General features: G+C 41.1%; 1 long non-coding RNA gene and 1 other non-coding gene across 12 annotated transcripts in view; both read right to left on the minus strand.

Moving 5' to 3' along the window:
• Window positions 1-24,232, minus strand: part of LOC103226908 (uncharacterized) — a 254,714-nt gene that overhangs the window by 185,100 nt on the left and 45,382 nt on the right. For all 11 annotated transcript variants that reach the window (XR_012090415.1, XR_012090414.1, XR_012090413.1 and 8 more), the window contains exon 3: window positions 14,817-14,947. This is a non-coding gene — a long non-coding RNA (uncharacterized lncRNA). The remainder of the gene's footprint in view (window positions 1-14,816; window positions 14,948-24,232) is intronic.
• On the minus strand, window positions 17,227-17,333 carry LOC119626387 (U6 spliceosomal RNA). The gene has a single exon (XR_005242554.1). It is a non-coding gene; the product is annotated as a U6 spliceosomal RNA (small nuclear RNA).

The following is a 24,232-nucleotide window of genomic DNA, read 5'->3' on the forward strand; positions in this document are numbered from 1 at the left end:
TGAAAAATTGCAAAAACTTAAGTCTCTCAATAGGAAAATACATTTTAAAATTGTGACATATTTTAAAAACTGAATACCATAAAACAATTAAAATAACTGAACTAGAGCTACAAATATTAATATAAGTGAATTCCAAAAACACACAGCAAAAAGGGCGGGCTCAGACAATGCATACAATATAGACTATAGGGAATACTGAGACAGCTGCTGGTCTGTCTTTAGGACTAAAGAGCTTATCCCCCAGTTTCTAGGAGTGTTGCAAGTTAACAAGCCCTCAGTTGAAAGAGGCACCTCACCAAGGTCTCACCCCTTCTTCAGGGATAGTTTTCTTCCCATAACTGGTGAATGTGAAGCTACCAAGGCTTGGCCCCTCACCCCAGCTTGGTACCATCCTCAAGGGCTACCCCACCTTCAGCATTCCCTTTGGGATCAGCTGAGGCCTATGTTGTGATAGCACCGCAGCCCAATTCCTCCCCTCGGCCCAGTTGTGCGCTTCCTCCTATTTCACAAGTGTTAATCCTAAAATCTCCTTAACAACTTCCTACATGTTAATCTTCTTTTCTTTTCTTTTCTTTTCTTTTTTTTTTTTTTTTTGATACAGAGTTTTGCTTTGTCACCCACACTGGAGTGCTGTGGCTCGATCTTGGCTCACTGCATCCTCCACCTCTCAGGTTCAAGCGATTCTCCTGCCTCAGCCTCCTGAGTAGCTGGGATTACAGGCACACACCACCATGCCTGGCTAATTCTTTGTATTTCAGTAGAGATGGGGTTTTGCCATGTTGGCCAGGCTGGTCTGAAACTCCTGACCTCAAGAGATCCGCCCGCCTGGGCCTCCCAAAGTGGTGGAATTACAGGCATGAGGCACTTATGGCGCATGGCCTTAATCTTCTCATAGTTCCATTTCCCTTGGAACCTGACTTGCAACAGACACAATGTATATCCTGTTTTAAAACATGTACCATAATACAATTTATGTTGTGAAACAGTATTATTTATGTTTGGGAATGCATGTGTATTTTGTAAAATTGTAAAAGCATGCACCAGAATGATGAACACCAAATTCAAGAGAGAAGTTACTTCTGGAAGGTAGAAAGGAGGACAGGCTTGTGGAAGCACATACACAATGTTTTAATAACTACATTACATTTTCATTCTTATACTGGACACTGTATACATACATATCGGTTAGAGTATTCCTTATGCTCCCTATGTATATCCGAAATAATTCCATGACTTTTTCAAGTAACCTAAAAGGAACAGCTTGCCCTTGTATCAACCATTCTTCACTTTTTTTCTGCTGCAATAAACAAATGGATGACATTCATGTGGCCAACAGAGAATAATGGGTGTTCCCACATTTTGAAACAAGAACAAATTTCCTGTTGGAAATTAAAAAAAAAAAAACAAAACAAAAAAACAAAAAAAACGGGCTACAGAGTTCTTTTTGCTTGCTTTTTTTTTTTTTAATGTGGCAATCTTGAGAAGTATTTACAAGTTTGTAATTCTATACCGTGTACTAGCAATGATCACTTTAAACAGGCTGCTACACAGATAATATAAAATTATGCATAATTTCTACAGTAATTCCACTTCCCTTTCTTCTGCTCAAGAAATTAGTGGATTTCAAGTGACCGAGTGTGAAATTATAGTGATAACTCTGACTTTGTCAAGTTTCACACATCGTGGTGCCATGATTTGAGCCAGGGCAGTCTGACTCTGAATTTGAACAGTGTTTAATTGCCAGGAACAAACCACAGGGAAAACTTCTAAACAGAAGGATACAGAGCAAAAGGAAATGCCTAAGATTGTTCTTTCTAAATTCTCAACATTTCCCAATACAAAAAGTATTATGGTATAATTACAGTTCTATAAAACAATGTGCTTTATGTATAATACAAATACTAGCAAAATAGAGATTACCTGAAAGTTGTAAATTGAAGGACACATTCACAAAACTGAGATACAACTGAATTTTTCCCTAAATTTGTTAGATAATTCCACGATTGTCAATTTCACTCTGTTTGTTGAGATCTGGTCTTGGTTTCAAATTTTAAAATTTCACTGTATAATAAAATGAGTTCCATGTCCCTAGGGTTGGGCCACGGAAACAATGTTTTTCTCTGTTCCCACCCAGTGTGAGCTATGTATGACAGCAACACATCACATAAAAGGATCTAGAAGTTCAAAATAAGAGGGAAAAAAAGTATGTGGGAGGGGAGCAGGATGAAAAGATTAAAATATTTTCTAACTCACTAATTTGAAGCAAACAGGTTTTGTACATATCCAAGGCACTGAGCACAAACAATTCAACTTCGACCAACGTTAATTATTCAGGACTACTACTAAGAAACTAAATTTTAAGTTCTATATTTGTTTAACATAAAAAATGTATAATACGGTTACAAAAGAGGAGGAAAACATAACAAATATATCAACATGGTTAGACACTGACAATAAAGGATTGTTGACTGGGAATGAAATATGTAACACTCTCTGTCAACAAAGCTTTTCATACCTTAAAGGAATTTTATACGTAATCCTTCCCTGTTAACCCATTATGTGTTTCGAGTTCCTCTTTCTCATGACACTGTCAAAAAACCTTTTTCTTTAACGTTTTCCCAGCAATCCGTTTATTCCTAAATTTTCAGCGACATTTTAGAAAGAAATCCAAACCTCAGCTCAGGTTAACATCTATACAGGCACTCCCTCTTGTGGTATAAAGGGAAACTGCCTGTTTACTCCAGCACTCAAGCCCAAGAAATCCTTTGAATTGAAAGCACTGAAGCAGGCTCTTTACTGTCTTCATTTTATAGACCAGAAAACAGCACAACTGAGGTCCAGCAACTTACTTCCTTGAGGCATCACAACCAGAGGACTGAGATTCAGCTCAGATGTCTGATATCCCTATCCCAAGGCCATGCACTTTGCACCACACCTCGTGACCCACAGCATCTATACACCGTGTTCTTTTTGTTACCAAATTTCGAAGAATACATGTAAAGCAAGTAGCAACCACATATTACTGAAAGATGCATTTAATGCAATAAGAAGAATCTAATTTTAAACTTCTCCTGTTTTGATGTAGTTTCAAAGCAGCTGCTTAGCTAGTATTTTCGGTTTAATATATTCGTGATCATTAACAAAACAGCAAAGTGAATAATGGGCATAAATTGTCCTAAGGAGAATCATTTTCCACATTTATTTTTCAATATTATCAAAATGTATGTAATTTTTTTTTTTTTTTTTTTTTTTTTTTCGAGACAGAATCTTTCTCTGTCGCCCAGGCTGGAGTGCAGTGGCGCGATCTCGGCTCACTACAACTTCTGCCTCCCAGGTTCAGGCTATTATTCTCCTGCCTCAGCCTCCCGAGTAGCTGGGATTATGGGCGCACACCAAACCCACCTAATTTTTGTGTTTTTAGTAGAGACAGTTTCACCACATTGGCCAGGCTAGTCTGGAACTCCTGACCTCAGGTGATCTGCCCACCTTGACCTCTCAAAGTCCTGGGATTACAGGCGTGAGCCACTGCGCTCGGCCGTAAACAGAATTTTGTGTGTTACGGACCCACTTGTAACCAAAAGCGCTTCTCTGAAGGACAAGACAAATAATTAGAATTTCCAAAATAATAAACTGTCATCCTTATTTACATGTTAATGTCAATGGATCTGAATAAAAGAATTTATGTGGCTGGGCGCGGTGGCTCATGCTGTAATCCCAGCACTTTGCAAGGCCAAGGCGGGTGGATCACCTGAGGTCAGGAGTTTGAGACCAGCCTGGTCAACATGTGAAACCCCATCTCTACTAAAAATACCAAAATTAACCGAGTGTGCTGGCACATGACTGTAATCCCAGCTACTCAGAAGGCTGAGGCAGGAGAATCGCTTGAACCCAGGAGGTGGAGATTGCAGTGAGCCGAGTTTGCCACTGCACTCCAGCCTGGGCGACAGGGCAAGACTCCATCTCAGAAAAAAAAACAAGAATTTATGCTTTGTGTTAATGGCATGTCATAAAATTTCAAAACCTGCTGATTCCCAAACACCTATTTTATTTATCTTCATCATGAATTTATATGATGAAAAGTACCTCTTTTACAGGTTTTAACAGTTAAATGAGCTAATACAAGTCAAGGACTGGTTAGTCTTTTATAAGGTTGACCCTTTTTATCTTCCTTGTACCACAGAAATATAAAGATGTACTCCCATAAATGGTAAAAATACAGAGGAAAGAAGGGAAGAGAGCAAGTAGGAAAAATAATTATCAAAAGGAACTACTAAATTCTTCAATGTGACACATTTTCACCTGCAAGAATTCTTCCACTCTGGAAATGCCCTGGTGTCCCATAGTGATTCCACCTGTACAAGTGAGACAGACTACAGCCCATGATGCTGCCCACCCACAGTTGGCCAAGACCTCGCTAGCTGCCCCTTTCTGCCTGATGCACCACGTGTGTCCCCCCCCACCCAGAGCTGGGCCATGGAGCAAAGAGGATCAGCTTTAAAGTCCAATCAAACGTAGGCTGCATGCCCCTGATCAAACCTCCAAAGTGAATTCCTGGTCTCCTAAATCAATAAGCAAAACAAACAGATACAACCTCTGAGTATTTCGTATTCCTCAGCTCAGTGAATTCCCCACCAATTGCTAAGAAGGTCAAGGCAGAAGCTGAACTAATCCTTGACTCCTTTTTCTCCTATATTCTCCCTATCCTGCCAGTCAAAAGGGCATATAACTCCCAGTCATTGAATCTCTTGACTCGATCCCTCTCCTCTTTGATCCCAGTGCCACAGCTTATAGATCAAGTCCTTACCAACATCTTGCAACCTGGATAACAGCCAAGTCCTATTCATCCCTCTGAACCTGGCTCTTCCATGCCCTCCTGCAAGGCCTTCCCCAGCCCCTCTCTGTGGATGTTCCTCCTCCCTTTTGAAGCAGGTTGGACACCAGCCGCACCCCGCCTCCCCACTATGCTTCTTTTATCCTTGCAGGTGGGTGTGTCTTTATCTTCAGGGTGCCTGAAACATATGAGTGTTCCACAAATTTTTGTTGAATAAGGGATTTGCTTTTGAAGGAAGGAAAAAGAGAAAAAGTACAATTTGGTTAACCAGTTGGTACTTTATTTGGAAAAATGGCTTAATGAATTTCACTTTAAGAATTATTTTTTCCAAAATAAATTTTTCCTGTTTGCATAAACTTGGGCAGAATCATGGGCAGGATGTCCTAGGGTCATTGCATTTTCATTAAAATTAGGTAAATGTCTAACTAAAAAATGCCCACTTTGACCCAAGTAAGTAAAATTCAATGTCCTATATATGGGGGGATTCAGGGGCAAAGGTGTGAGGTCACTAACCCCAGGGATAACTGATGCCTGGTCTGGTGCAGAAAATGGCTAGACCCAGCTGGGAAGTGCTCCAAGAGGGTGTCTCTCTGCTTCACTTCCCCAACCACTGCAAGGATCTTATGCTCCGATTACCCCATATCTTTACATATATAGCAGTTGGGGTCAGGTGGGTAGACACCCAGGCCTAGAAGCAAAGGTATTAAGCCACCATCAATTTCCTTCCTGAAGAACTAAAAGGTGAAGGATAGGGCCAGGCATGGTGGCTCACACCTACAATTCCAGCACTTTGGGAGGCCGAGGAGGGCAGCTCATTTGAGGTCAGGAGTTCAAGACAAGCCTGGCTGAAAAGGTGAAACCCCATCTCTACTAAAAATCAAGAAAAAAAAAAAATTGCCGGGCACGGTGGTGCATGCCTATAGTCCCAGCTACTTGGGAGGCTGAGGCAGGGGAATCACTTGAACCTGGGAGGCGGAGGTTGCAGTGGGCTGAGATCACGCCACTGTACTCCATCCAGCCTGGGCAACAGAGCGAGACTCTGTCTCAAAAAATAGAATAGGCGGGCACAGTGGCTCACACCTGTAATCCCAGCACTTTGGGAGGCCGAGGTGGGGAAATCACCTGAGGTTAGGAGTTCGAGACCAGCCTGACCAACACGGAGAAACCCTGTCTCTACTAAAAACACAAAATTAGCCGGGCGTGGTGGCGCATGCCTGTAATCCCAGCTACTCGCAACGCTGAGGCAGGAGAATCGCTTGAACCTGGGAGGCAGAGGTTGCGGTGAGCTGAGCTTGCGCCACTGCACTTTACCTGGGCAACGAGAGTGAAACTTGTCTCAAAAAAAAAAAAAAAAAAAATTAATTAATTAATTAATTAAATTAAAAAGTGAAGGATAACCCACCACCATAAATTTTAACTACTTTACACAAATAGAATATTAATCCAAAAAACATGTTTTCCAGTGGGGAGGGGGGTGTTAATAACTATTTAACATCAAACCAATCATTTGACAAATCATATGCAAGGGAAATACAGCTATTCCTGGTCACTAAATTCTGGGAAAACCAAGTCTTTTACAATGTAATTTAAATTATTTTACAATTTAACTAATTAACAAATAACTAATTTACAATCAGAATCCAAAAAGCATTTGACATAGAACATGAATCCAGTGAACCTCACCAAAGTATTCCAAAGCAATATGTTACAATGAAATCAGTACTATAGTTCAATTCCTTGAATGGTCATCGTTTTTTGTTTCTTGTTTTTTTTTTGAGATGGAGTCTCACTCTGTTACCCAGGCTGGAGTGCAGTGGCGTGATCTCAGCTCACTGCAAGCTCGGCCTTCTGGGCTCACGCCATTCTCCTGCCTCTACAGGCGCCTGCCACTACACCCGCCACCACGCTCATCTAATTTTTTGTACTTTTAGTAGGGACAGGGTTTCACTGTGTTAGCCAAGATGGTCTCGATCTCCTGACCTTGTGATCTGCCCGCCATGGCCTCCCAAAGTGCTGGGATTACAGGAATGAGCCACCGCGCCCGGCCTGAATGGTCATCTTAAAGAGAATTTGAAATTTTGAATGGCCACCCACATTTAGTGGCTTTCTTGAGGTATAATTTGCATGTCATGAAAATTATCCATTTTAAGCATACAATTCCACACATTTTCATACAATTTATACACAACTATCACCAGGAACATTTCCATCACCCAAACTGTTCTGCTGTGCCTGTTTAAAACCAATCTCCATGCTGCCACCCCACACCCAGGCAAAGCACTGATCTGATCTAAGGTTTGCCTGTTCTAAAAGTTTCATATCATGGTATCATACAATACAGAGCCCTTTCACTTGGCATAATGTTTCTGAGGTTCAACCATATTGTAGTATGTACCTGTGGCATGAATCAGAATTTTATTCCTTTTCATGGCTGATATGGACATACCAAATTTTGTTTATCTATTCACCAGTTGATGGATTTGGATTGTTTCCAGTTTTGTCTACTGTGAATAATGGTAGTATGAACATCTGTTTGCTTTTTGAATGGGCATAGTTTTTACAACTTTACTGAGTTACTGTTGATATACAATAAATTGCACATATTTAAATATACAATTTGATGAGTTTTGACACACATATACACCCATGAAATCATCATGCATAATCAAATAATGAATATATACATCACCCCCAAATGTTTCATTGTGCTCTTTCCTTTGGAATCCCTTTCTCCCTCCTCTCCCAAGCCATCCTCTGATCTGCAGGCACTGATCTACTGTCACTACAGATTAGCTTGCATTTTCTAGAATTTCACCTAAATGGAATCAGTATGCTATTTTGTAGGGAAAGGTGTCTGGCTTCTTTCACACAGCATACTATCATTTTGCAATGCATACATGTCACTGTATCTATCAACAGTCCATTCCTTTTCATTACTGAGTATTATTCCACTCTACAGATATACCACAATTTGCTTATCCATTCATCTGCTGACAGACACATAAATTAGTTCCAGTTTTCAATCACAGCTAAAGCTGCTATTTTAACCACATCAGACCAGTTTGGTTCCTCTCTTCCGTAACAAAGTTGTGAGTTGTTTTTCAGTTGCCATGGGCCCCCAGGTTGAACATCATGTAACCTAAGCATGTCCAGATGAACCAAGCATGCAACTAGGGACAACCTAAATGTTCCAACCAAGGAGAGGAGATTGAATTAAGAAGTGGAGGCCAGGTGTGGTGGCTCATGCCTGTAATCCCAGAACTTTGGGAGGCTGAGGTGGGCAGATCACCTGAGGTCAGGAGTTCGAGACCAGCCTGGCCAACATGGCACAACCCCATCTTTCCTAAAAACACAAATACTGGGCATGGTGGCAGGTGCCTGTAATCCCAGCTACTTGGGAGGAGGCAGAGGTTGCAGTGAGCTGAGATCACGCCACTGCACTCCAGTCTGGGCGACAACAGTGAGACTCCATCTCAAAAAAAAAAAAAAAAAAAAGTGGTTATGGCATGACAGGATCCAGAATCCAATCAGATCAAGCTCTGGCACAGCCCCATAGCAGAAGTCAGTCAGAAAACACCCCCCAGCACCACTTCATTAGAAGATCCAATTGTATCACATCCTATCACCCTATGCCTATAAAACTCTACCCAACTACCAGCTCCAAGAGGCAGATTTGGGTGCTTCTTCCTGGCTCCTTGCCAGCTCAGTCATGATAAAGCTTCTTTTTCCTCAAAAGCCAGTGCCATGATATTGGCCTCTATGTGCCTTGGGCAGCAGGCCCATTGCTTGCTTGCTGGGTGCCACTGTGAACATTGTATACCAACTTGGCCTGGACACATGCTGTCATTTTTCCTGACAGCATACTTGGAAACAGAATTGCTGAGTTACACATTAAGTGTATGCTGAACTTTTTAAGAAACTGCCAAACTGTTTTCTATCATGGCCGTACTGTTTTATATTCCCACCAGCAATATGAGAGGATTCTGGTTTCCGCATATCCTTGTCAACACTTGGATTGTCAATCTTCTTAATTTTACCCATTCTGGTGGTTGTTTTTATGGCTTTAATTTGCATTTCCCTAATGAGAGAGTGGCTGCTTAGTTTAGTGGTCAGCCTGTGGATTTAGGCAGAGATTGAGCCCAGCCACCTTGTACCTGTAAGGCTTCCACCGTCTGTGGATCCAACAGTCTGTGTATGGAAGGCAGCATTCAAGGCTGTACCCAGATCTCAAGTCTCTTCTGGCTTTCACTTTTTGCTGGGCTCTACTCAGTATCCCCTGGGCATGCAGAGTTTAGCTGTCTGCTACAGATGGCTGGAGAGCCACGTTAGCCCTGTATAGGTCTCTCGTTTCTAGGATCTTCTTGTTAAATTTCTGGATGGGTGGCCTCAAACTAGCAAACTTCAAACTCAAAGTAGCAAAGCTGTGGGTTTTTCATTATTAACTGATTATGCCACTTTCAGCCAGCAACACTGTGATTTCTTTTTTTTTTTTTGAGATGGAGTCTCGCTCTGTCGCCCAGGCTGGAGTGTAGCGGAACGATCTCAGCTCACTGCAAGCTCTGCCTCCCGGGTTCACACCATTCTCCTGCCTCAGCCTCCTGAGTAGCTGGGACTACAGGTGCCCGCCACCAGGCCTGGCTAATTTTTTATATTTTTAGTAGAGACGGGGTTTCACCGTGTTAGCCAGGATGGTCTTGATCTCCTGACCTTGTGATCCGCCCGCCTAGCCTCCCAAAGTGCTGGGATTACAGGCGTGAACCACCGCGCCCGGCTGAATGCTGTGATTTCTTAACCGCAGCCTTTACCCACACTTCAAATTGAGTCTCTCATGTCTGATAAAACAGCAGCTCGACCATACTGAGATAGTGGGCAAGGAGACAGAAGAAGCCCCCCATGCGAGAAGGCCACAACCCCTATTCTTCATATCCAAAGATTCAGTGTATCAATAACGCTTCTCAATTTATTATCTGCCTTTTTGGTAGGTTTCCAGGGCCCAAAAACGACCATTTTGGACAATCTCGCCTAGTTTTACACTTGTTTTATTCAGAAAGAGAATCACCTCTTCACATCACCATTAAGGGAAGTGATCTTGGCTACTCCTTTTTAATTTCTCAATTTTTCACAGCATAAAGTATGATGATAATACAAAAATGAAGCATGACTATAATTCAACTCCAAGTATCAAATATAGAAATGCTTTCAAAGTCTGATAGAAAATTTATCATCAGAACGTGGATATTTTCTATTAAGAGAGTGGCTCTTCCACATAGTAACAGCAAGGTAACATTACATTAAAGTATCAAAATAGCCAGTTGAGTAACTTTGAGACTCCTAGAAGATGAACTGATTGATTGCTTGGACCTCAGCTGTGGCTTGACCGCAGAACTCTGAGATCACCCAAACACGATCGATTCTGTGGTGTATTAACAAAGTCTGACATAGGCAAAAAGCAAATTCTTGCAGTTCTATTAGTAAGATTATGTATTACCAATATTCTCAGCCCAGATTTTGTTACGTTATACTTTCTCCAGTTATTTCACATGCTATTGCAAAATCCTCAAGTATAATTTACTTCCTATTTATATAATACAATGCTTTATAGTTGACTAAGCCCCTTCACCTACCAGTTCATCTGATCCTCATAAAAACCTCCTATGGCAGGTAGAGCAAATATTATCCTCATTTTATACCTGCTGGAACTGAACACAGAGGGATTAAGTGTTCCACAGAGCTAGGAAATCAGATCTAAAATCCAGGTATTCTGGCAATATTTCATTTTCTGTGACCTTGGGTATTGTCTCTGCCTCAACGTCTTCAAATGTTTCAATAACTTCCTCAAAAGTAAGGAAAAGGAATTACACACCAAACATCGGCTTCTTCAACATTTTCAGTTGAGGAGAACTAGTCTTAACATTTGTTACCTTAAAATTTTTAATTCCCGAAATGTGAATGTAGACACTGAGCAAGCAGCAGCCAAATTTCATAACAATTGCAAAAGCCACCTTTAACATACTCAGTGCCAACCTCTACATTCTCTTTCTCTCTCTCCCCCGACCCCTCCCACCCCTCCGCCTCTTCCACAACACAATTCTATGAAATCATCTTAGGAGGGAAGCACTACACCTCCACAACTAATACAGCAGGCGGTGGTCTTAAATACCATAAATCTGGTAGGCCATGAAATCTCTCTAACACATGCATTGGGAGAAACATGTAATTTCTCTCATCTTAAAAAACCAAAACCAAAACTTTCCTCGACTCTTCTGGACTTCACAAGTTACCCAAAAGAGAGTCTGTCTGTAACTTACTCTTCAATGCAGTTCCTCCAATTCTCCCTGGAATCGGCTCCACCCTGGCTTTTGTCTCTACCATTTCACCGAAACCACTCGCCAAGATCACTAACATCCTCCTCACCGCTAAATCTTCTGATCAATTTTCAGCTGGCATCTTACCTAACCCATCTGCAGCATCTGACAAGGTGGGTTACTACTGCTTCCCTCGGTGTCTAGAATATCATGACTTATACCTTCCTGTCTGTTCCTCAGTCTGCCCTGCTAACTCCATGGGACCAGGAGAGGCCCCAGACCACTCTTCTCACTCCCTTGGTGGCCTCAATCCTTCTTATGACTTTGAACAACAGTTCAATGCTAATGACTCCAAATTTGCCTTTTGAATCCTGACCTCCCCCTGAAGTCCAGACTCTGCCTACATGACCTTTCTGCTTAGATGTCTAAAGAGGAATCTCAAATTTAATGTGTTTAAAACTGAGCTCCTAGTGCTGCCTCCAATCGGTCCCTCCACAATCCACACCCGCCTCATCTCAGCAAAGGCACCTCCACTCAGTTGCTCAAGTTGAAAATTGTGGAGTCTTCCCTGACACCCCTTTTTGTCTCTTATCCCATATTTAATTTCACAACAACATATAACTAGAATTCCATCATTTCTCATCACATCCCTTACTTATGGTCTCAGGCACCATCATCTCTCAGCTGGGTCACTGCAGTAGCCTCAGTGGGTCTCTCTGCTTTTACCCTTGCAAACACCCCCAACCCCAGCCCAGAGTATTCAAATCACATTAGCTTCAATAGAAAGATCATGTAGCTTCTCTCCTTAAAATCCACCAATTCTTTTTCATCTCACTGGAAGCCAAAACCCATTCAATAACCACTGCTCACACTGCTAGGGGAAAGGGATCCCAATCCAGACCTCAAGGGAGGATTCTTGTATCTCATGCAAGAAAGAATTTGAGGCAAGTCCATAAAGTGAAAGTAAGTTCATCCGGAAAGTAAAATAAAAGAATGGCTACCCTATAGACAGAGCAGCCCTGAGGGTGGCTGGTTGCCCATTTTTATGGTTATTTCTTGATTATATGCTAAACAAGGGGTGGATTATTTATGTCTCCCCTTTTTATGGGGTACCAACCTGTCGCTGTCCTGGCATTTGTAAACTGTCATGGTGCTGGTGGGAGTGTAGCAATGAATGAGGATGACCGGAGGTCACTCTCGTCACCCACTGTCTTCGCCATCTTAGTTTTGGTGGGTTTTGGCCGGCTTCTTTACTGCAACCTTTTTTATTACCAAGGTCTTTATGACTTGTATTTTGTGCTGATGTCCTATCTCATCCTGTGACTTAGAATGCCTAAGTGTTTGGGAATGCAGCCCAGGAGGTCTCAGCCTTATTTTACCCAGCCCCTACTCAAGATGGAGTTGCTCTGGTTTAAATGCCTCTGACAACATGTTGTGACCATCCATATCCTCTCATCTTTTTTTTTGAGACAGAGTCTTACCCTGTCACCAGGCTGGAGTGCAGTGGCACTATCTCGGCTCACAGCAACCTCTGCCTCCCGGATTCAAGCGATTCCCCTGCCTCAGCCTCCTGAGTAGCTGGGACTACAGGCGCCCGCCACCACGCCCGGCTAATTTTTTGTATTTTAGTAGATACAGGGTTTCACCACGTTGGCCAGAATGGTCTCGATCTCCTGACCTTGTGATCCACCCAGACTCAGCCTCCCAAAGTGCTGGGATTACAGCCCCTTCACTCACTCCACTCCATTCACTAGCCTCCTTCTACTTTCAAACAAGCCAGGCATGCTTCTGCCTCAAGGTCTTTGCATTTGCTATCCTCTCTGCCTACAATACTCTTCCCCCAAACACCCACAGGCTCTTTCCATCAACTTCTTCACATCTTCTCACTGAGGCCTTCCCTGAACACCTTCTTTACCAGTGAACTCTTCAGCCCTTACCCTTGCCTGCCTTACATTTCTCCAAAGCACTCATTGCCTTCTTATATACTACATATTGTACTTTTTTATTTGTTCTTAGTCTGTGTCTTCCTGCTAGAATGTTACCTCCATGAAGGCAGAGAGTTTAGTTCATTTTGTTCACTACTGTATCACCAATACCTACAATACTGTCTGACACATGGTAGGTAGTCAATAAATATTTGATGAATCAAAGAACCACATTCTTAAAACAAATGTATATGAATTGATCCATATGGGAACCAGAAAGTTCAAGAGCTACAGAATGCTAGGTACTGGATGACTAAGAATGTTGATTGTATGTGATGATATAGATCAATTCTATCCAAAAGAAATATAATGCAAGCTACAAGTAATTTTAAATTTTCTAGCAGTCACATAAAAAAGTAAACAAAAACAAGTGATATTAATTTTAATAATATGTTTTAATTCCATATATCCAAAATATTATCATTTCAATATAAAACCTAATATTTTAACCCTTTTTTATATATTTTTTTGAAATACAGTAATTTCTGCAGAGCACATTTCCGTTAGTACTACTCATATTTCAAGCGTCTGATAGCTATATGTGGCATGCGGCCAGTTGCTACCATATTGGACAACACAGATTTGGACCAAAATTAAATAATCCCACTGCAGTGGGGAATATCTTGCAGATTTATTCATTGTTTTTATTTTAAGATTACCAAACAAGGCCCTGGCACAACTTCACGGTTTACTAGTTTTGTCAAAACAGTTTCAAAGGATATAGTACGAGGAATAATAGCTCTTGTTCTGAGAAACCGTTTGTTTTCAAGGTAACTGACTCAACACTTAAAATACTTTAAACTTCATTCAGGTGTTTTGATTAGAAAGAATGAAAGCCGTTCTTCCCTAGTCTGTTTGAGAAACAAAGCTAAATCCAGAGAGATTCTGTGATCTTATCTACATTAGTATCAGAAAAATCATTATTTTCAAATAGAAACAACTATTAAAATTATATTTCCACTAAACCAGTATTTATTTCAAATTAACCAAAATGCATCCTGCATTCAAAGATAATTTTTATATACAGTTGCATTTTTAAAATGTATTAACAGTTGTTTTACCAATTTTTTTTATATTTTATAATGTAAAAGGGAAATAAAGCACTAAGGAGAATGCTTTTAAATTTTTTTTTTTTTTTTTTTTTTTTTTTGAGACAGAGCCTCTCTGTTACCCAGGCTGGAGTGCAGTGGCACAGTCTCAGCTCACTGCAACCTCTGCCTCCCGGGTTCAAGCGATTCTCCTGCCTCAGCCTCTAGAGTAGCTGGGATTATGGGCACCCGCCACCACGACTGGCTAATTTTTGCATTTTTAGTCGAGATGGGATTTCACCATGTTGGCCAGGCTGGTCTCAAACTCCTGGCCTCAGGTGATCCACCCGCCTCAGCCTCCCAAAGTGATGGGATTACAGGCATGAGCCACTGTGCCTGGCCTAAATTTTTAATATATGTATTTAAATCCTATGTTTCTTGAATGCTAAAGTGTTATGTATGGAGAATGTGTTCATTAACTCTTTTCTATCATCGGGGATTAATTTCTTCCAGAATCCCATTATTTACAAAATATTCACTTATTAAAATCATCATCATAATTGCATTATTCAACAACAAAATTTAAAGAACCCAATTAAAGTTTATAGTATTTTAAAACTTTAAACTTTTTTAAAAAGCAGTAAAACAAACAGAAGAATCTACTTACTCAGCTGTTACAGGGTGTTATCAGTCATCTCTGGTAAATTAGCAGGTCTGAGCTCAGATCAGCAAGGCAGAGAAACTCCAGATGGTAAATTATCCCAACTCTTCTAACTCGTAAAAGCATTAATAAAATGCCTGTGTAAGAAAGAAACCTGAAGTTACAACCAAGACAGAACTTTCTCGAGTGGACTGTCTTGATAGGGAATAAACCTCTGTTTCCTCTTTTCTTTCCTTGAGGGCTTAGAACAAGTTAATTCATGGCCTTGGAGCAGCAGGTGGCCTGATACAGCAATACTTGGTATTACAACTGCCTTTCTGTTTTAAGAAATCTCTGGGGAGAAGCCTAAATTGGTGCAATAAAATATCCACCCAGTACTAGAACTTGCTCCCTTTTTCTTTCTTTTTGAGACGGAGTCTCGCACTGTCTCCCAGGCGGGAGTGCAACAGCATAGTCTCTGCTCACTGCAATCTCCGCCTTCCAGGTTCAAGTGATTCTCCTGCCTCAGTCTCCCAAGTAGCTGGGATTACAGGCTCCCACTACCGCACCAGGCTAATTTTTATATTTTTAGTAGAGACGGGGTTTTGCCATGTTGGCCAGGCTGGTCTTAAACTCCTGACCTCAAGTGATCCACCCGCCTCGGCCTCCCAAAGTGCTGGGATTACAGGCGTGAGCTCCCGCACCTGGCCTTTATTATTTTTGAGAGAGGGTCTGGCTCTGTCACACAGGCTGGAGTGCAGTGATGAGATCTCAGTTCATTGCAGCCTCTGCCTCCCAGGCTCAAGTGATCCTCCCACCTTAGCCCCTTGGGTAGCTGGGACCACAGGTGCACACCACCACACCTGGCAAATTTTTTGTATTTTTGGTAGAGACAGGGGTTTCAACCATGTTGCCCAGGCTGGTCTCAAATTCCTGAGCTCAAGCGATCTGCCAGCCTCAGCCTCCCAAAGTGCTGGGATTACAGACGTAAGCCACCGCACCTGGCCATAATGAGTTTTCTTAACAGATTCTGTCTCCTAATATTGATTCATTGGTATTTTTTTCTAGAAAAAAAATTTAATAAGGTCTCATTATTTTTACTTTTCACAAGGTTGCCACAACCTTTTTCAAAGTTTCGGCTGATTCTTCTCGACTGACATTATTTTTAACAAGAAAATGGAGAATGTGTTCATTAACTCTTTTCTATCATTGGGGATTAATTTCTGCTTATGGAAGTAAGAAACCTGGTTAAGTGCAAAGCAAATTCTGCTGAAGAGAGGATATCCTCACTTCTATTTCTATACCAAAATTATACATATCTTAGACTAAGTATTTTCCCAGGTATTATCTTTTTGCCTAAATTGGTGGGGTTTTCCCCCACTTTTGCCCCTCCGATCCATTCACCATGACATACTTCATTATGGGTCGTATGTTTTTCTCCAATGCAAATCTCACCATGTCACTCCCCAACTAAAACAGTTTTCAATGCTCTTAGACATGATATCCCGTAAGCTATAATATGGAGGCTTCCAAAGCCCTGCATGACCTGCTTCCCTTCCCACCTCTCAGGCCACCCTGGTCTTCTCTCAAATCCCCAAAAGCACCAGCTTCTCTCTCGCCTGGCCCAGGGCCTTTGCAAGGTCTGTTCCCTTTGCTGGGATGCTCTTTTCAGCCATGGTCATCTTTCACATCTGAGAGACCTTTGTATGCCTCCCCATCTAGGTCACACCATGCTCCTCTCCCTCTCTTCCTCTCAAAAGCACTCTGTACTCTTCCTGCAAAGCACTCGTCCAAACCTGTATTTGTGTGTTTTTAGAAAGCCTATCTCCACCAGACTGTGACAACTTCATGAGGGTGTAGAGCTCATGCCCGTTTGATTAGTCCCTTAACCACCACTGTTCCCAGCACCTAAGCTCGGTCCTTGGCACCTTGTGAACTTACAATAAGTATTTGTTAAGTGAATGAATAAAAGACTGAGAGGCGGGGGCAGGTGGCAAGGACAACCTAGTTATTTCGGTCCATTGTTATCTATGATCCTAAATCCAACTACATCATCAGCTTTTCCCTCTACACAGGATGATTCCCATCACTGTAGAAGGTCTGTGGTTTTAGGAAAGGAGGAAAGGAGGGAGGGAGGGAGGCCTTCTTGCCTACTGGCCTTTCCTCTTGACCCCACAGTCTCACGAATTAACTCCCCATTTCTCTAATCCAATTTTATAAGAATACTCAAAAGAGCTGACTCAATCTGCTGTCTCCAACTCTTTCTTCCTATTCCCATCAGGCTTTGTCCCCACTGCTCCCCTAAAACTGCTATTGTTAAAGCCAGCAATGTCTTCGACTGTGAAATACCCAAAAGCCAGGTACAGGGAGAGGTGCTTTAAAGGAATTATCTCATCCATTTACTTTTTCTTTTCAAAAATTTTTAAAATTGAATTTTTAAAAGATGGAATGCTTCGCAAATATGCATGCCATCCTCGTCCAGGGGCCACACCACTCCTCCCTGTATCACTTCAATTTTAGCACATGTGCTGCCAAAGCGAGCATTATTTCTTTCTTTTTAGACAGGGTCTCACTCTGTCACCCAGGCTGGAGTGCGGTGGGGCAATCATAACTCACTGCAGTCTCAAACTCCTGGAACAAGTGATCCTCCCACCTCAGCCTCCTGAGTTGCCGAGGCCACGGGCACATGGCACCACATCCAGCTTATTTTTTTTTTTTTTGGAATGGGGTCTTTCTTGCTTAGGCTGGTCATCCACTTAAACAGTTCATAGGCTGGACATGGTGGCTCACGCCTGTAATGCAAGCTCTTTGAGAGGTCGAGGCAGGAGGATTGCTTGAGTCCAAGAGTTTGATACCAACCTGGGCAACACAGCAAGACTCCTTCTCTACAAAAAAATTTAAAAGGTAGCTGGGTGTGGTGGTGGCAATGCCTATGGTCCTAGCTACTTGGGAGGCTGAGACGGGAGAACTGCTTGAGTCCAAGAGGTCAAGGTTGCAGTGAGCTGTGATCATGCCAATGCCCTCCAGCTTGGCAACAGAGCTAGACCCTGTCTCAGCAAAAATTTTTTTAAATAAACAAACAGTTCATCACCACCACCTGATGAGGTAGGTACCATTGTTATCCCCAGAGAGAGGTTAACTGAATTCATTCAAGACTACTTGGACAAAAAAGCAGCAGAAACCATTTTCACTCAATCTAACGTTCACTGTTCAGTCTTCCTCTTACTGGACCTGCCAGTGGCACAGACAGAGCTGATCATTCTCCTCTTTCTTTAAACAGTTTCTTTGCTTGGTTGCCAGGACACCACAACCTACTGACTCTCCTCCTCCTTCACTGGCCATTCTTTAAACCACTTCTCATCATCCAGTCTCTCAACGCTGGAGGGACCCAGGACTCTCAGTTCTCGAACTTTCCTATCTACACTCCCTCCCTCCTGGTCATCTCAGTGGGTCTCATCACCTTAAATAAGAGCGTGAACCTCTTCCCTGAACTCAAGGCTCATTTTTCAGGCTTCTCCTTGACATCTCCACCTGGATGTCTAATAGACATTCCCCTCTTAATATCATGCCACACCAAATTCCTGATGCTCCCCTAGGGCCCCATGCCTGAAGCTCCTACAGGCTTGCTCATCTCAGGCAAGGATAACTCCATCCTCCAAGTCATCTTGGCCTTTTCTCTTTCCCTCACACCCTCTACCCAGTTCATGAGCAAACCCTGCTGGCTCCATCTTAAAACTACATCTGAATTCTAAGTACTTCTTCCTGCTCCGACCACTGCCATGCGAGCCTCCCTCATCTCCATGGATGACTACAGTAGCCTGGGAGCTGATGGTCCCTTGCCTTACTTGCCTGCTGGGAGTCGAAAATGCACTACTATGACCACACTGAAGTCTTTCAGTTGAGACTGTCAGAGTAAAGATGAATTGTTTGTTACACTTGTCCCTCATATATTTCAGGAAAGAGTTGTTTCTTCCACGTTACATTAGTTCTGAAGATTTAAATTGCTTTCTATTATGAAAACCTGTATTAACAAATGCAAGGTCACTGAAATAATATTCTATTGTTGCCCTTGACTCTGAAATGAATTAGAGTTCTGTGTGGGCAAAAATATTAGCCCAGCTCTTAAAGATCCACGGAAAATGTTGTTTGCTTTCTTCAAAGCTTAAAAGCATCCCATTAATCATCAAAATAAGATATCTCCACTGCAGGCATTTATTTGTTACTTGAAGATGAACAGAACAGAATCAGCACCTATACAAAAACCACACTGACAATATCTAATATTTTAGAGAAAATGAAATCGGATGGTCCTCTTAACAATCGTGGTATTTTCTAAACTCCCTGCCTCCTTTGTTTTGTTTAGTCAGGGTCTTGCTCTGTCACCCAACTGTGGTGCAGTGGTACCCGCATAGCTCACTGCAGCCTTCAACTCCTGGACTTAAATGACCCTACTGCCTCAGCCTCCTGAGTAGCTAGGACTACAGGCACACACCAACATACCCAGGTTTTTTTGTTTTTTTTGTAGAGAAGGGGTCTCACTTTGTTGCCCAGGCTGGTCTTGAATTCTGGCCTCAAACCATCCTCCAGCCTCAGCCTCCCAAAGTAATGGGACTACAGGTATGAGCCACTGTACCAGGCCTATACTCCTTTCTTTTACTACAGCCCCCAAAAAGCACAGGCCCTGGATTCAGTGCCTCCAAAACTCCCTTCTGCTAGTTTGGCTCCAGGGCTCAGCACATATACTTCCCAAGTCGTCGTTTTCTTTGATCTCCTTAGACTCTCTGCCTCCTAGAGAATCTAATCCACATGAACTGCGCTCCTGGGTCTTTTACATAACTGTGGTTTTTCACAAGGTTCTTTAAACAAAGGTCCACGTGATAGATTTCTGCTCAAGCTTAGTTCCAGGAAACATTTGGTTTCTGCAGATGTTTACATGCTTCCGGCTGTCAGCACATGAAAACAATATAATTCTGTTTCTTTTCCTCACTTTAGCAACTAGAGAGCACAAAATCAAATATATTGTTCAAATCTGTTCATCACTGGTATATGGAAATACTTAATCCTTAAACTTTTTTTTAGGTGAGGTTAGTCTTATTTTTTATTATTTTGCCTTTTGGCCTAAATGTGGTAAGTGGTTTCAGAAACATGAAAAGCTATAAAATGTAAAATATACAAGACAAGAATAAAATAGAAAAAAGGCTGGGTACAGTAGCTCAGTGCCTGTAATCCCAGCACTTTGAGAGGCTGAGGCAGGAGGACTGCTCGAGCCCAGGAGTTCAAGATCAGCCTAGGCAACAGAGTGAGACCCTGTTTCTACAAAAAAAAAAAAAAAAAAAAATTGCCAGGTGTGGTAATGTGTGCCTATAGTCCTAGCTAACTGGGAGGCTGAAGCCAGAGGTTACTGTGAGCTGTGATAATATCACTACCCTCCCACAGTTACAGTTAGAGAGAGATCCATCTCTAACAATGAAAGAAAAAAAATGGAAAAAGAGAAAAAAGCACAGTGGTGGTTTTCCAATGAGAAGGCATGAACACCCAGAATCAGATTGTCATTTAAAAAAAAAAAAAAAAAAAACTCTCTTCATAAGCAAAGTTAAAAAGAGTCCTCCACCCTCTTTTTTTTTTTTTTGAGACGGAATTTCACTCTTGTTGCCCAGGCTGGAGTGCAATGGCGTGATCTCGGCTCACCACAACCGAGTAGCTGGGATTAAAGGCATGTGATACCATGCTCGGTTAATTTTTTGTATTTTTAGTGGAGACAGGGTTTCTCCATGTTGGTCAGGCTGGTCTCGAACCCCTGACCTCAGGTGATCCGCCCGCCTCGGCCTCCCAAAGTGCTGGGATTACAGACATGAGCCACGGCACCCAGCCTCCGCCCTCTTTGTTTAAACCCTGTTTACTAGTTTGAGTAAAATAATCAGATATGTTTTTGGTTACATTTCCCTAGCAACACTTAAAAGTTTGAAATTTTTTACAATCAACTTCAGTAAGTCTTCTTTAAACATTACTTTGAAAATGAAAAATATTTTAGAAAAGCAGGCTAAACTGGTTGTATGACAGGTGTACATTCTAAGTCATTTCATTTGGTGAGCAGTCCAGATTACATATGTGTACATTATAATGATCAGCTAAGGACTGACTGCTTTTAGCTCCCTCACCCCTTCTCACCTCTGAGGTTCAGTAATAAATGGCTCCTAATAATAACTATCAATCAAAATCTTAAAGGTATTCACTCATTATACTGTATTTACACCCCCCCCCTTAAAATGCAAAAATTATAAAGTTATATTTATTAATACAAAAATCCAGACAAGAAAATAAGCAGACTAGCAAGATAAAACTAGAGCCTTCAAAAATTATACAAAGCATACAAATATGCGGGCCAAATGGTTACTTAAAGTGAGCCATAAAGTTGGCCCTACACTCTCTAGGGGACAAAGCAGAAAGGGAAAAATGATCAGTTACAAACCAGACATGATCAGAGGGTAAATTTCAGGAGAAACTTAACTTATCCTGGTACTCAAATCTAAGAAATGTTTCTCTAGTGGATCATTCTGTACATAATACACTGGGGTCTTCAATACTGTTCTTGAAAGATATGCTGATTCTTATTGCACAGAGCATATATAGTAAAAACATAACGCTCTCTGATAATGTGGATACATTTTAAAAATAAAGCCTAGAAAGTCTGTTCAACAGAACTTTCTGTAATGATGAAGATGCTCCGTATCTACAACGTCAAATATAGTAGCCATTAGCCACATACGGTGAGTGAGCAGTTGAATTATGGCTGGTATGACTAAAAAACTGAATTGTAATTATATTTCATCTTAATAGCCATATTACAGCAACACATATCTACCCACTGGAGAGTACAGGTCTAAAATATTAGTTATCAGATACTTTTTTTAAGCAGCAGAACCATTTTGGAGTTGGCAAACATATACAGAATCTAACACATTAAAAACGATAGTATAGTGTATATACTTGTAAGTTCAATCTGAAATCTTTATAGTCAATGAAAACATGAGCATTCCAATAGATAAATATTAGAAATTGAGGATGTTAAGTGAGAGTTATAAAGTTAGATCAGCCCCAGGAAACACTTTTATTTCTGTATTTTGTTTGGATGCACTGCAGTGCCCACGTGGAACTTTCAATTACACATTCTGAGCTACCCAATGACCAAGGCCACATTCCGCAGCGAACTACTCGGGAAGCACAGAAGAAAACACAGCATGCCAACAGGGCAGTTTCAGGTGCTTCTCTTCGTGGAACGAGTCCCCACAGGAGCCCACATGGCATCCAGGAGCTATTCTCTCTGGCATCCAGGTGACAGCTCAGGGGCAAGGAAATGAAAATCACAAGGGTGGCCCAGGCACAGTGGCTCACGCCTGAATCTCAGCACTTTGGGAGGCCAAGGTGAGTGGATCACTTGAGGTCAGGAGTTTGAGATCAGCCTGGCCAACATGGTGCAACCCCGTCTCTACTAAAAATACAAAAATAGCTGGGTGTGGTGGCGGACATCTGTAGTCCCAGCTACTCGGGAGGCTGAGGGAAAAGAGTCGCTTGAACCCAGAGGTGGGGGTTGCAGTGAGCCAGGACTGCACCATTGTACTCCAGCCTGGGTGACAAGAGAGAGACTCTGTCTCAAATAAAATAAAATAAAATCACAAAGGTGGTGCACAGACATGCTGGCTTAGAAACCTTGTGCCCCAAGCAGAAACCAAATATCATACAACGGTGCTAGTCACAGCGTCCAGGGTTCCCACAAAGGACATACCCACTTCTGAAAAGTCAGTACTTCTGAGGAAGCTACAGCTTCTAATCAGGAATTTAGAGTTCACTTAACAGTTCCTCCCAGTCCAGATACATTTACCAAACAGAGGTCACTTTCACCACAACAATGTTGCCTGGTAACATGGTGAACATTCTCCTTTCACCAGGGGTTCAGGAGAACTGAGTAGAGAGTTAATCTAAGGTCAGATTTGTCCTTAAAAAATGAAAAAATGGTTGTGTTAATTCTTCAGCAGCCTTCATGATTTAAAAAAAAAAAAAAAAAAAGAATCCCACATATCAGGAAAAGAACTTAACTTAAAAGCAAAAACAAAACCCTACAACAAAATCACACTTAATAGTTAAATAATGGGAGTATTTCCTTCAAAAGCTAGGAAATGCAGAAGGATGACTACAATCATCACTTTTACTTAATAACATAACAGAGGACTTAGTCAATGTTAATAAAAAAGACAGAAAGGAAATATAAACATTTAAGTGAAGTAACAAAACTGTCTTCATCTCCAAGTAATCATTATCTATATAGAGAATTATGAAGGAAAACCATTAAAACTAATAAAAAATAAGTTCATCAATGTTGTTAAATATAAGATCAATATACAAAATTAATATAATTTCTATAAGCCAAAACCTCATATTGTAATTTTAATAAGAAAAGGTACCTACCCTTTAAAGTAGCAACTAAAGCTATATACTTTCTAATAATTAGTCTAACAAAAAAATCTCCAAGAGCTTTATAGAGAACATTATAAAACCAAGTAAGTTGAGAAATACACTGTATTTGTGGATGGAAGACTTAATAAATATCCCTAAACTGAACTGAAATACAATATGATTACAATGAAAATCCCTACAGGGTCTTTCATGGACCATGGTAAGCTGATCCTAAAGTTCACAAGAAAAAAGGGCCAAGAACAGTCTTGACAAATTTGAAGAAAACAGGCAGCCTGCTCTCTAAAACTTTAAGTTATATGAAACCTTAAGTAAAACAGTAAACGAAAAACAATAGAGCACCCAGAAAAAGACACATGTATGTTCAGAAATTTGATATATGATGGCAGTGGCACTGCAAATCACTAGGGAAAGGACAGACTATTGAACAACAGTTATCCTGAGACATAGGTTAACTGTAAGAAAATAAAATCATTATCTCACATCATAGAGACACATTTTCAAGCTATAGACTTAAATGTAAAAATAAAATTTTGACAATTTTTAGAAAAAAATGCTCTTCAGGTAATGATTTTTAAAATCACACACAAAAGTAGAAATTATAAAGTAAAAGACTGATAAATGTGTTACTATGTTGAAATTTTTTTTAATTCTAAAGATTCTTCAAACAAAATGAAAAACCAACCCACAGACTACAAGATATTAATAAAATACGTAACAAAAAATTATTAATCTTCAGGATACATTAAGTCCTAAAAGTCAGCAAATAAACACAAACAACTGTATTGAAAAAAATGAGGCAAAAAATTGTGAATAGTTAACAAAAAAGGAAATCTGGGTGAAAATAAACGTAAGATGTTCAAGTTCAGTATGACACAGTTTAACACTATGATGAAACAGCATTTCACATCAGACTGGCAAAGTACCATACACTAATGAAACAAAGTTAAACTCAGTCAACCACTCTGGAGAGC

The sequence above is a fragment of the Chlorocebus sabaeus genome, chromosome 21, assembly GCF_047675955.1.
Source record: "Chlorocebus sabaeus isolate Y175 chromosome 21, mChlSab1.0.hap1, whole genome shotgun sequence".
Classification (NCBI taxonomy): Eukaryota; Metazoa; Chordata; class Mammalia; order Primates; family Cercopithecidae; genus Chlorocebus; species Chlorocebus sabaeus.